Below are 13,357 nucleotides of genomic sequence, written 5' to 3'. Positions count from 1 at the left end.
TATTTAACAAATTTAGTACTAGTTCGATTATAAACGTTCCACTAAAAGCATTTATAAAAATTATTTTGATTTTCAAGCACGTATCTCAAATTTATTGCACTCAATTTAAATAAATAAATAACGTGTTTTTAAACTATATTTATGTAAGTACATAAGTAAGTACATCTAGTATATTTATGTGAGTACATAAAGGTAATGAAAGATTAAAGTATCAAATGATTTTAATGTTTTAGTGTAACTGCATCTATGAAGAGTGAAAAAAAAACTTCAACAAAGTTTGCACAAAAACTAAAGTACGCAAACGCACAAGCAAGTTTTTGCTAATTGTAAAATATAGAATGAGACATATATATTGGAGAGATATGGTCTCTCAGAATCTGTGCACAATTAATCATTTTAGGGACAAATTTTGTTCACGACAAAATTATAGTAATAAATTCCCGAATCGGGAAATTTATTAAACAAGTGGATGGTTCGAATGTAAAGTAGATTTTTAACAAATTTTTAATCGTATATTATCTACGTATATTATCCCAGCGATCTACTTCTGTAGTAACGATGCAACGATGCCTCGACGAGTTGTGACGTTAACACTCTGTTAACTTCGTTTCCCCCAAAAAATGAATATTCCACCCACATTGTCGTGAATTATACATAAAATCAAAGTTCGTTATTTAATCGTAGCTTGAACGTCGAACCAGTCGCGTAACAAATAAACAAACGATCCAGATTCCGTTGCAACGAACCGATCTCTTTCTCCGCCTGCTCTCCCTCTCTCTCTCCTGCCTTTTTGGTCACATAGGGCGGAAAAAGGGCCCGAAATCGTGTACAATCCCCACCGACGTCCCTTGAACGTTAATTTAACAACGTTGCACCGTTAATGCCAGAAAGAACCCGATGGCCCGTGCGAGCGTCATTTCCAAGCGTTCGGCATGCAATCAAAAGGCAATGTAGAATTTGGCAACCGCGATCCTGAGTTCTGCTTGACGTACCTTCAAATACAATTTGCACAGAGTGCATCGAGTGGTGTGCCCAAATTCCACCATTAGTGTGCCGATTGATCGACGAGTTCGTTCACGTTGTGCGATGACGAGGATCGGACGTTCCTGGAATTCTGCTTGTCCTTGTGAAAAGCACACGGGAACGGACAGTTGCGATCGATTTCACCTACGCGTGTGTAATGTTTCTAAAGGGCTGGCCACGTATCGTGACAATGGCGTGCACCGTACCGCTCGTAGGTACTCGTCACCTGGACACTAACTCGAACGAAAGCAATCGAATATGTGGGAAAAATAACGAAATTGCGTGCCCGTACACGCATCCCCACAAATGATATTTCCCCTTATTTTGGGATCGTTGCGTATCAAATTGTCGCGAAATGAATACCTTCGGGGCTCGTTTATGATCGATCGATGGGAGTTTCAATTGCAACGGGAATTGCAGCCGAACGTAATTGACGGATATAAACAACACCGGTAACCGATTCAATTACCAACGTTATCGTAACGCGTGAAACTCAATTTAGTCGAATCAACGATGGGGATAGTTTGGATCGTGGCCGGCTCCGACCTTGAAAACTTACAGATTTTTTGTGTTTTTTACCGATAGAAAGAGAGAAGTAAATAAAGAGGCAATAGAGAATGGTAGATTCAACGTGGAGAGTCACAGTCTACCAGAGAAGATATTACTTTTGTTTCTCGCTCGTGTTGAGTGTCACGTTGACTACGAACGACACGTTTTCTCGACGATGATAGAGGGTAACTCCTGCTTCGAAGTGCATCGTGTGGTTTGAAAACATTTTCTGTTCAGTATCGGGGAAATTATACTCGGTTCGGGAAGAAAATTCGCCTTGCAAAATTGTGCTTTCTTTTTGACGTAAATTGCAACCGTGTTCAACAACTTTACCATTCTTTCGGAATTGTCAATTGTGACGAATTTTCTAAAAAGTTTCTTTTAATTAAAAACACGTTTTAATACACTCACAGTCAAAATACACTCACAGGTTTCAAAATATGAAACTTTATGTCCAAGTTTCGTATCCTCGTCTCAAGATACGATTCATTAATAATTGTATCGGGTTGTTCGGAAAGTCATTTCCAAAATGGAGAATATATAATTTAATCAAATGTTTATACACTCTAAAAAAAATCGTGTTTCATTTTCACTAAAAAAAAAAAAAACGAAATGACTTTTCGAACAAGCTAATAGTTACCTCTTCTAAGCTTTTGATTTTCTTCGACGTGAAATTTTTCCCTATATTCTCTAACGAGGATGAAATTAAACGAAAATTCTCGGCTCGAGACTGTCTACAATTTTATCCGCACAGTGTGCGCTTCGTTTTCGTAACCACGGTTTCGCGTATTCACGATTTCGATCGAATATCATTCTCTCGCTAGAAGCTTCAAAAGCACTAGCCGCTATCTAGCTGATTGTAATATTATAGTGACATCAAAGGTGACCGTTGACAGACTCGACGGTACGTTTAAATATTGACAGTTAGAGATTAGAATCTTCACAATGGCATTGTAACCCGTTAAACGGAGGAAACAACGCAGCCTTCAATCGCAATGTTTGCACAAGAGATTCCTGTGAAAGAATAATCTACTATCGACGTTCTGGTCGTTCGATAAGCCGGGATCACTCGGTGTAAACGACTCTTCTAACGATTAAAGTGCAACGAATATCTCCAAGAGAGAACCTACATTCGATTAACATTACATACTATATGTATATTATTCTATAGTAATAATTATTATTAAATATATTATTCTATAATAATAATAATTACTACTAAATATATTTCATCAGTATTATTATTAAAAATCATTAGTTACCTCCTTGTATAATATTTTATGACAGTATAGCATATACAGTTATAAAATTATCACCAACAGTTTTGTATATCCACAGATTCGAAGGTTTTACAGTACCTCTTATTTTGGAGTACATTGAAAATAAGTACACCCTTATTTTGGTATATACGACCCCAGTCTAAATTTAGATACTATTGGGTTGTTCGGAAAGTTATTTCGTTATTTTTCGCTGAAAATGAAACACGATTTTTTTTAAATATATAAACATTTTATTAAATTATACATTCTCCATTCTGGAAAACGAAACGACTCTCCGGACAATCCGATAGATTTTCAAAATTCTATCAAAATTCGACATGGTCGTTCCACGATCGCTACTTCGAATAGATATAAAACGAAGGTGAGCGGAACTGTTGAAATTTAACGAAAGGGTTGTCGAGTAGGACGTCTTGACCTCTCGAACATTTCCACGAATTGTGTGTCAAGAATCGACGAAGCGTTGGTTCGATAGGTACAAGAAAGGGAAGCGACGTCGATCGAAGGGAAACTTCTAAACGGTATTCCAGGAATCTGCCTATAACACAACGCTTCCCTGACAACAGCAATTGCGATCGGTCATCTCCTCGTTCATTTTCCACGTGCTTGGCCTTAAACGCTGTTTAATTGCCGCTGGTACGTTTCATCGTGCGGTCACTCCAGTGGTGTTTCCATGGTCGGGTAATTGTTCCGTGCCGCGTTTCAGGAAAATCGAAATAATCACGCGTAACAACGTCGTTTCCGTGCAACTGACAACGATAAATAACGACGTGAACTTTAACCAAGCACGTGGATCGATCGACGAGACAGTACAGGGATGTGGAATATGGGGAAGAAAAAAAAAAGAAAAAGAAAATAAGGGAAGCATCGTCGTTAACCGTTCCCGATCCGTAATTCCTTTTAATATCAACTTCGTTTATATAGTTACCGGCCTGTTAATAATCGAGGCAGCTGTTACGAACTCGTTAATTTTGCGTAAGCCCGGTTGGTAGACGCCATTACCTGTAATATAATATCGCGAAAATTATATCACAACTTAAGACGAAATGTTTCTTATTACCGTGGCGTAATTTATCGAAGGACGTTACGCGAGAAGTTGCAACACGACGTTATAATTTTCTGATCGGTATAGTTCGTAAACTGTACGCGAGGAATTATACACGGCTAGGAAATAATTGACGATATTAACAACGGTAAAGGTGGTGATTTTCGTTCGTCTTCCGCTCGAGCGCGGGAATAAATCGATGACGCGTGATTGAAATTGTTCGAGAAGGCTCGAAAGGAAATCGAATCGGGAAATTTGTTAAACAAGTGGCTGGTTCGAACGTAAAGTAGATTTTTAACAAATTTTTTATCGTATATCGTCTACGAGGTGCGAATCGAAAGATTTTTAACGCAGTTCTCCCAGCGATTCCACGCCACTGTGTTAACGATGCAACGATGCAACGATGCAACGATGCAACGATGCCTCGATGGACGAGTTGCCAAGCGATCGTCGTTCGTTCGAACTGTTCGTATTAATGAAAATGTTGTATTTGTTTCCAGTGTCAATCCCTCGTGCGAGAAAGAATCGAAAAGTCGTTTGTTATTTGAAAATCCGAGGCTTCGTTATCGAAACATAAGCAGTCACGAATGCACGCGTGCGCCGCTGCGAGATCAGCTGACCGGGATATAAATAGTGCGCACCGGGAGTCGCATCAATAAATTTTAACTGCTTTTATCTCGGTAACGAAGCTCCAGATTGCAAAATGGTAAAGGACTTTTTGATTTATTATCGCGAATTTTGATCCTGGAAAATGACCCAACATTTTTGTTAACACCCCGCAGAGATGAAAAAATTCCCACGAAATTGACTTCATACCTGTTCTACTTTGTGAAAAACTAGCATCATAGAGATGAGAATTCGCTGATAAATATTTGTAGATATTGTAACGGATACTGAATGGAAGAATAATTTTCTAAAATGTTTAAAAAGAATCTATAGACATTTGATAGTATTGATTTGAAGTAACGAAGGAATATCATTTGAGGGAATTAAATATTCGTGGTTTAAAAGTGAATGTGTTAACGAAATATTAGGAGAGTTTGAAAATCCAATGGAATTCAGTTTTGAAAAGAATTCAAGAGAAATTTGCCTGTCGAAAGTTATAATGAAATAGCGGCTGGACGATGCTCTTGACGCTAGAAATCAATTTAATTTAAATATTTCTCTTCTGAATAATTTTTAAAGAAAGTAAAATATTTTTATATCCATTTTTTGTAAACCATAATGCCCAAATAAAATAGTTATTTTCAACCCTTTCGCAGCTCTATCTCTGAAAATATAGTTGAAGTTTATCCGAACGTTTATCCTTGACCGTTGCAGTTAGATAAAAAGTAAAAATGTAAAAAAATTTAACTAATATTTAACTAATATTTTTTGTAAGTCTCGACTGGCATAATTTCAACTCGTATTTAACCCTGTTACATTGACCGATATTATTTCTGAAAATTAAAAACGACTCGCTCGAGGAGAATGTAACAAGTATCTGTAATATATCCACGTATCTTTTAGTATCGTTGAATTGTCCTAAATTTGATTCACTATCAGAAAAAGAACATGTTCCTTATCGATCGATCCTACGATATTTTCTTTCAATCGCAAACGTTCTGGTTGCCTTCCCCATCTATTTTTTCCGTTCAATTAATACCTGTTCTAGATTCAATGGTGATGCACCGAAGAAATAATTTTCAAAGTATTTCAATTACGCGATTCCCCGGCGCGGTTCTAGCGTTGATCAAATATTTTGCGCTTGGGAATATTTAATGCGGTGCCGGACCGAGCGAAAGTTGATCGATACTAAAACCGATAACGCTTCCCGGTAAATAAAATAAATTTCCCCTTTTTCGTTCGTCACGTTTCCATCGTTTATTATTCAAAGTCCCGTATCTCCGTTTCCATTTCAAAGGAGATATCCTCGCAACGAGAACAAAAGAATTAGAACTCGTGCGTTATTCGGATCGACCCAGTATCCGCGTGTCACGACGCACATTACGAATCGTTCGTTCGAAGAGGAAAAGTTTTTCATTAGAAAAGTGTCTCAAGTGCTTTCGGTTTACATCTGTCGAGTATGCACACAGCGCGCGTAGCGTCGGTGCATTCAAATGCAGGAGGGGATTTCAGTGAATAGAACGCAGAGAGGTCGCGACCAACATCTGATTTTCCTGGCCAGTTTCCTTCCAATCATCCGAATGGATTGGTCGAAATTTTCCTTGAGCGTCACACACGCCCCAACGTTCATACGCTCGGTGTGCATTCATTCCGTGTGCAGCGTTGCACACAGCCACTCGTGCACGTCACGTTACACGAATGCGCACGCAATAATATTCTTTATACAGCAGCACCATTCGTTCAACCACTACGCTACGCCACGGGTCGAAAATTGTACATTCGCTTGTTAAAGTTAGACCACGAAGTGTTAGGTTACGAGGGTAGCTGTCGGTTGAACAATGCAACGCGGACACGAACGTTAAAACGAAAATATACACACACATTTTCGCGTAGCCTCGCATGCTTATGGAACGTAGATTGTAACCGCGCGCCTCATCGGACAAGAACAGATACACGATAGAGTAGAAATGTCAGGATAGTATGGAAAGGGACAATTCGTTGCAGAGTTGGCAAGGGTTTTACCTAGTTCGTTATTCAAACGAAATTGTATTCGTTGCACGCGTTACACGTATTACAGAGGGTGTATCACTTCGAATTACAAGTAAGATCCGAGCTACTCGAATATTTTTTAGCTAATTCAACGCTCGGAATGTACTTTGAATATTTAAGTATCCGAGTATCGATTATTCGTGATCGAGTACTGGAATATCTTCGTTTAAATATTCGAATATTAGATTTATAGAATATTACTTGAATATTCGAATACTAGATTATCGTTACTTGAATATTCGAATATTAGAATATCGTTACTTGAATATTCGAATATTAGAATATCGTTATTTGAATATTTTAGTATCAGAATATTGTTATTTAAATTTTCCAATACTTTACTGTTCGAGTACCAGTATTCGAATAGCATTATTCGAATAATAACTCATTGAACAGACTATGATTACATTAAATACTATGATTAACCCAGGTAACGAAATATTCGAATACTCGAGTATTAAACCAGTATTTAAATTATATTCACCGAGTGTTTGATTCTCCGAAGCGATCGAATATTCGAGTAGAGAAAAATTCGACAAGTAGTTCATGCCCTAGTTACAGGGACTTTCCGTGAATGTATTCATGATATTGAAATAATGTTTTTTTCTTCGAAACTGCACCGTACAAAGTAGTCCCAGCTCTAGTTACAGGGACTTTTCATGAATAAATGCATGATATTGGAATGATTTTGTTTTGTTTGAAACTGCACCGAACGAAGAGGTCTTCGGCAAGTAGTCCCAGCTCTAGTTACTGGGACTTTTCATGAATATATTCATGATATTGGAATGATTTTATTTTCTATCGAACTCTATCGTACCAAGACATCCACACGAGATACAGACAGAAACTTCAAATCCTCTTTGATAGGATAACCAATGGATAAAACCTCGCGAGTCTCGAACAATATTGACAAATTTGTACATATTTTCGAAATTGTTGTTAATTACAACGAATTTGACTCGAAACGATTTCACGGATGCAAAACGTTGTAACAAACTATCGTACGACTGTCCCGTACTATCCAAGTTCGAGCGAAGAAGTGCAAGGGAAAGAAGCCAGTCTGTGGTCAGACGCGATGCACCGAACGAGTGCATCTGCACTGTACGTAACCGTATCTTTTTTACCATTTCTAAGACAGAATAAATAAACAAATTTCTTTACGTTCCCCGAAGATACACAGGTTCAACGAGAGCTCCAGAAATACGCGAAGATTCGTTACGAATTTTTTTCATTTTAATTCAACAAAATGTAAATAGTACGACGATTCTTTTATCCACGAAACGTAAGAAAAGGATTGTAACCCACTCCCTTCCCAATGAATTCTTATTTAATCAAAGATACATTTTCATTCGCTACTTTCCCCTATCATTAATAATTCGATCATCGTGCATTGTATTTCAGCTCTCCAATAAATAATATTCCGTTAAAACCGAGTAAGAAAGTAGTCCGCGAGTCCTCTCGGCGTTAAATTGCTCGAATCGGCGATCCCTGGTCCCGAGCCCGATATTAAATCGTTCGTTATTTTCATCAAGATACGATTTCGTACGGCCACGGGATATTTAAATTTTCCACTCGCACCCGACGATAAAGAAAACTGCCGTTCGGGATATCTTCGTTTAAAATTAGTTTCCTTAACAACTTCAATGGCATCGTTCCAAAACGTACTGACAACTCCCGATCGGTCGCGCGACTTAATTCTTCCTGCTGGTTTTGAACGGGCCTCCGGAATCGGGAGCGCAATATTTCTCGCACCAAGTAACGAGTAACGGGGGAGAGAGGAAATAAAGCGAACGGGGTGAGAGAAAAAAAGAAGAAAAATGTCAGTAACGAGGCCGCGGATAGGAGCGGAGCGGTAACGCGAAGCGGAAGGAGAGAGGCGCGCGGCGGAATTTCAGCGCGAGAAGTTCCGACGTAAAAACGAAGGTCACGATTGAAGAATGTCTGGCCGGCGCGTCGAGTTATTGCTCGAAAGTTATGTGCCAGTGTCGCGAGTGTTGAATATGAAATTGGACAATACGCGTAGGTGGGGTCGGTTGTTGGCAACGCGCATGGCCGTTGTACCGGGAAAAATGCATCTTGATTTCTGTGTTTCTAACGGGACGTGAAATCAGTAGCGAATGGAAATGCGCGACAGTGTCTCCCCCAGGTGAAGCATCTTTTGTCGGGGAAATGAAAAGTTTTCCCATTGAATATGTTTTACGCCGGTGACGCGCGTACTCGACGCGCGAAGAACGATTCGACGAAACGGACCGAGAACGACCGTGTTGCTTTTAACGAATAATTGGACCAATAAGAAACTCCGATCAGACGGTGGGTGCCTCGGTTATTGTAAAAATCTGCGTTGAGGATACTCGATCGGGAATTATCTATCGTTTGCGTTTCTTCGGCTCGAGAGACCTGTTTCGATCGAGTGGTAGGTGTGGATTTAAGAAAATAACTGATTGAACTTCAAACCGATGTTACTCGCGTATCGGTGTAACGGGTATCGATTCTGGAGCATTTTTTACATTTTTCTCGAGTTAAAGATAGTGTGATAGATACAAATGCTCCGGTATTTTTTTAGCCATCTCGTGTTGTACAATCGAAACAATAAATTTGTACATTCGAGACATTTTTGTCTCGAAGGTTAAACATTTATATCTCTCGTTTTGCCTTCACGAGTATATTATCAACGAATTGACTTTCCCGCTGGAAATAAATCCTGATACAATTTCGTTCTAATTATTCTTGATTGGGGGTGGTTGAAATTTTTTTGGCAATTATTAGAGCAAAGTGTGATAAAAAATAGTTGAAATGTTGTCTTGTTTGGACTCGTTTTCATCGGGGAAAACTCGCGAAACGATCAGTATTGCTCTTACAAGGACGTATTGAAAAGTGTAAAATATGTAAATTCACTTTGGTGTTCTCGGCTCCACCGATACGCTTTGAAGTTTCGACCATGGTGGATTGAATTTCTAGGTATTAGTATCTCGCTTGTTCTCGGTGTTCTAAACCATTCACTGTCCTCTTCGGGGGATCCATTTCAGTTCGACCACTTCCAAGAGCAAATTATCGACCGACGCTCGGTTAAAGTTTGCCGACGGTCTCAATTTTTGTTCACATTAAGCGAGGAAGTATTAGGGATTATTACGGTACTGTGCCGCAACATTCCTGTGTAAATTTTGCTCCTTTTATGAAAAGTATGGATAATCCGCTGGCAAGAAGACCTGTCCTCGTACGTGGTAGGGATACAAAAGATTCTCTCTGTAGAATCGTCTACAAAACGTTTTATATGCTTACCGCAATCTGTCTCGTGCTGAGTCTGGAATCTTCTTTGACTTGTCTAATCGCTTGCTCCACAATTGCAGGTGTGTCTATTTCACCCCCAATTGATTCCATTGATCTTCCAGTATCTCCGAGTCGATAATTAATTGCACTACGTGTATCTTTGGCGCGACATCCTCTTCGAGGCAAGACTCGAACGCTCGATATCGAAATAACTTACCACCAATTCGGTAATTTGCATACCAGTCACTGTATTAAACGAACTGTACTCTTTGGACTCTTTTCGTTTATTTACATTGTAGCTTCAATGTTCAAGAAACAATTCAATAGCTAGTAATATCAGAAAAATGAAGATTAATTGACTTTCGTTTAACATTTCTCATAAATGTAACAAAATTACAGAAAGAGAAAAGTCTGCTGTGTATTTGGGAACTAATTGCAAAAATTTCTGCCAATTTTCTATTTTCTGGACCGGTAGTTCTTTTCCATCGAGTGAACAAAATTTTCGAGAATAAGTTTCCGCTGTTTTTCAATTTTCTTGCTTTTCATTTCCGGCGAATGTGGCCAGTAAGTTAAGCGGTGAGTTTGTACGTTGAAAGATATCCTGTTCGTACCAGATTTGGCGATACGCACAATGTACAGTATTGTCCACGTCGAATCACTTTAGAGCAGGCATGTCCAAACTAAGCTCCAGGGCTTAGGCACCTTCCCCCACTCCCTCTCGTTACCATGGTACCAAAACGCCGACTGATGACGCGCCATAAAATGGGTGCTGAATGCGTACGTCTTCGAAAGAACGAGAAAAACTAGTACATCTTTTGTTTCGTGAACGACACGTGCAAAAGAAATCTAAAAACGCAACTTCTTCGATGACTTTGTTCTCGACATTGAAACGTGGAGAGAGAACATGCGCGTGACATCGCTTTAAAGTTACTCCAACCGTATTTTGAGTTCACGATTAAAGATCGCTCGGGTCAACCGTGTTAATAGTGATGTCGTTAACTTATCTATCATTCGAGGTAAAGAAACACAAGAAACAAAACGATTCCTGATCGAGTATCCCTAACGCAGTCTAGATCGATAAGCGAGGCACTCGTGTGTACCGAATCACGTACAATGATTCTAGAATAATAACACGAGTGTTGATCTTGATCTTAAATAAAATTTCATTCTCGAGATTACTCACACTGTCGATTTTAAACGACCCACATCGCATACATGGTATTTCATCGAAGCTTCTCGCGCAAACTGGAGCGAACTTCCTCCTATGCCTTCACTCGACACCGTACCGCCTAAGTCGCAAACTTCCACGAATATGTTAATACATTGCGCCGCGCTGCGAATAAATTGGATCGAAGGCTGGCCGTAATTTACGGAAGATATTATCGATGAACGTCGCGAGCAGGGTTGTTCGTCAAGAGAGAGACGTGCGAACGCGAGCGCGTGACTCTTTAACCTGGAATTCATCGGCGCGTTATTATCGCGAATTTTCACCAAGAGTGTTCGTTCAACTTGCCAGTAGTCTCTGGTTGCACGCGATGGTGTCATCGTCGCCGACGTTATTCAGATTTCGAAATTAAATCGATTCGAATTAAGGGGATTCAGCGAAATCGACGGAGAGACATGTACGCGGGGTGAGAGGGAAAAAAAAATATTGGGGAGGGGAACCGGGACGGGTGAACCGGTCGACCGTGGAATTAGTTCGATTCGTTATCTTTAATTTAACGCCCAGCCATTAATGCACCCTTAGTGTCCGATTCGTGCATACAAATCGTGTCGTTAAACCGGGTAAAAAAAAAACTTGAAATAATTCAAGGCACCGCGATATATCTTTGAACGCACTTCCTTTAGAGGGATGATAAATCCACCGGGCACGAAAGAAGTTATAGATCTTTTGTATCGTCGTTTTTGCCCGAGCTCAGCTTTACGCAACATTCGTACTTATTATAGTCGGTTCGGCGGTCCCGAGGGGCGCGCGAGAATTTAGTATGGCTCCTCGGTATGTTCGCGGATCTCACTGTTTCGTTGTTGCGCGCTGAACCGTTTCGTCTTAACGAACTCGCCGATTGCTACGCATATGTTAACGTTAAAAACACTCCCGGTAACTACGACGTAGATTAATTCGAATAATTTGGTATTCGAATGGAGGTGAGAAAAATTTTAATATTTAAGTAGATTTGAGTATCGCTATTCAAATGTTTGAATATCGAAATTTCACTATTCGAATCTTCGAGTCCTCGAATATCGTTATTTAAAAAATACAGCTGAGAATACTTGAATAATTTGGTATTCGAATGGGGTGAGAAAAATTCGAATATTTAAGTAGATTCGAGTACCGAAATTTCACTATTCGAATCTTCGAGTCCTCGAATATCGTTATTCAAACAACAGTGTATTCATAATTTGTGCAATTGTTTCGACCTTTCTCCTACTTTGTGTTAAAACTTGACAAGTTGTACGAATGTTTAACCAGTCATAAGAGAACTAGGCAATGTAATGTATTGTAATTTCTGTGTCAAGTTATGCAAATATAAAGTTTAAAAGATTGTAATAAAAGTAATGAAAGTTAAACCAGTATGAAAATTTCTGATCTATTGTTATCAGAGTCAATCATGTCCAAGTAAAACCCATCAGTTTCTTCGGTGGCGATCAGTTTGGAGCAGAAACTCCTCCTGCCTCTCAGGTTTTAAATAAGGGAACAGCTTCTCAAGATCTCCTACTTTAGATTTGTTGATCTTGATCCCTTCTTTACAGAGCATCTGAAGCTTGATTAAGAATCTGTTCCGTTATTTAAATCCTGAGAGCAAGTTCTGCCTTAAACTAACCGCCTGCCTCCAAAGAATCTGATGCATCGTTCTCTGGGTATGATCGATTCTGACAAATGCGTTCTAGAATATTGACAAATTCGTATTTTTCATTCCAACGATATAATTGAAGAATATTTTTAATCTGTTTTATCATTTCACACATTCCCTCATATTTCTTCACGAAAACGACTATTCGCAATGCGATTGGAAATTCCTAATTTTATTTAATAAAATATTCCTACCATAAAATCAATGAAAAATGCATTCTCGTACTACATAGTTAGAATACATAGTTTGAAGTGGGAGAAAGGAACGTAAGTTACCAAATTGTTAAAAATTCGCAAAGTTTTCTTCACCAGCTGGAAATTTTTTATATTATATTTCAACAAGGATGGTTTTTATTACCATTCGCGAATCTGTGTTCAAACTTGGAGTTTTCCATCGCTTGGACCATTCGTGTAGTAAATTGTTTCTTCATCGGTTTTAAGTTACATATTTCAAAACTGTTGGCCACAGTACAAGCAGCTTCGCAAATAAATTCAGCAACGCAAACAAAAAAAAATGCAATGCGAAGACACACGACCCTGTTTTACTTCCGTAAGACTAAATCAGGATTTAGACCGGAATCTTCCCTTACAGACGACCCTTCTACCAATTGAGCTATCCGAGCCGTGAATAAATTCTTTCTTTTCAAGTAGGCTACCACCCCCTGTGCCGTAGATCGTCAAATTGAAAAT

The 13,357-nt window shown here is 39.1% G+C and overlaps 1 protein-coding gene and 1 long non-coding RNA gene across 9 annotated transcripts in view; one reads left to right on the top strand and one right to left on the bottom strand.

Moving 5' to 3' along the window:
* Positions 1 to 13,357, bottom strand: part of LOC143145447 (uncharacterized) — a 112,191-nt gene that overhangs the window by 36,817 nt on the left and 62,017 nt on the right. The window lies entirely within an intron of this gene.
* The window catches only part of Sol1, a 636,201-nt gene that overhangs the window by 569,479 nt on the left and 53,365 nt on the right, over positions 1 to 13,357 (top strand). The window lies entirely within an intron of this gene.

This window comes from Ptiloglossa arizonensis, chromosome 4, assembly GCF_051014685.1.
Source record: "Ptiloglossa arizonensis isolate GNS036 chromosome 4, iyPtiAriz1_principal, whole genome shotgun sequence".
In the NCBI taxonomy this organism is placed as follows: Eukaryota; Metazoa; Arthropoda; class Insecta; order Hymenoptera; family Colletidae; genus Ptiloglossa; species Ptiloglossa arizonensis.
This window is presented reverse-complemented; position numbering and strand designations above follow the sequence as displayed.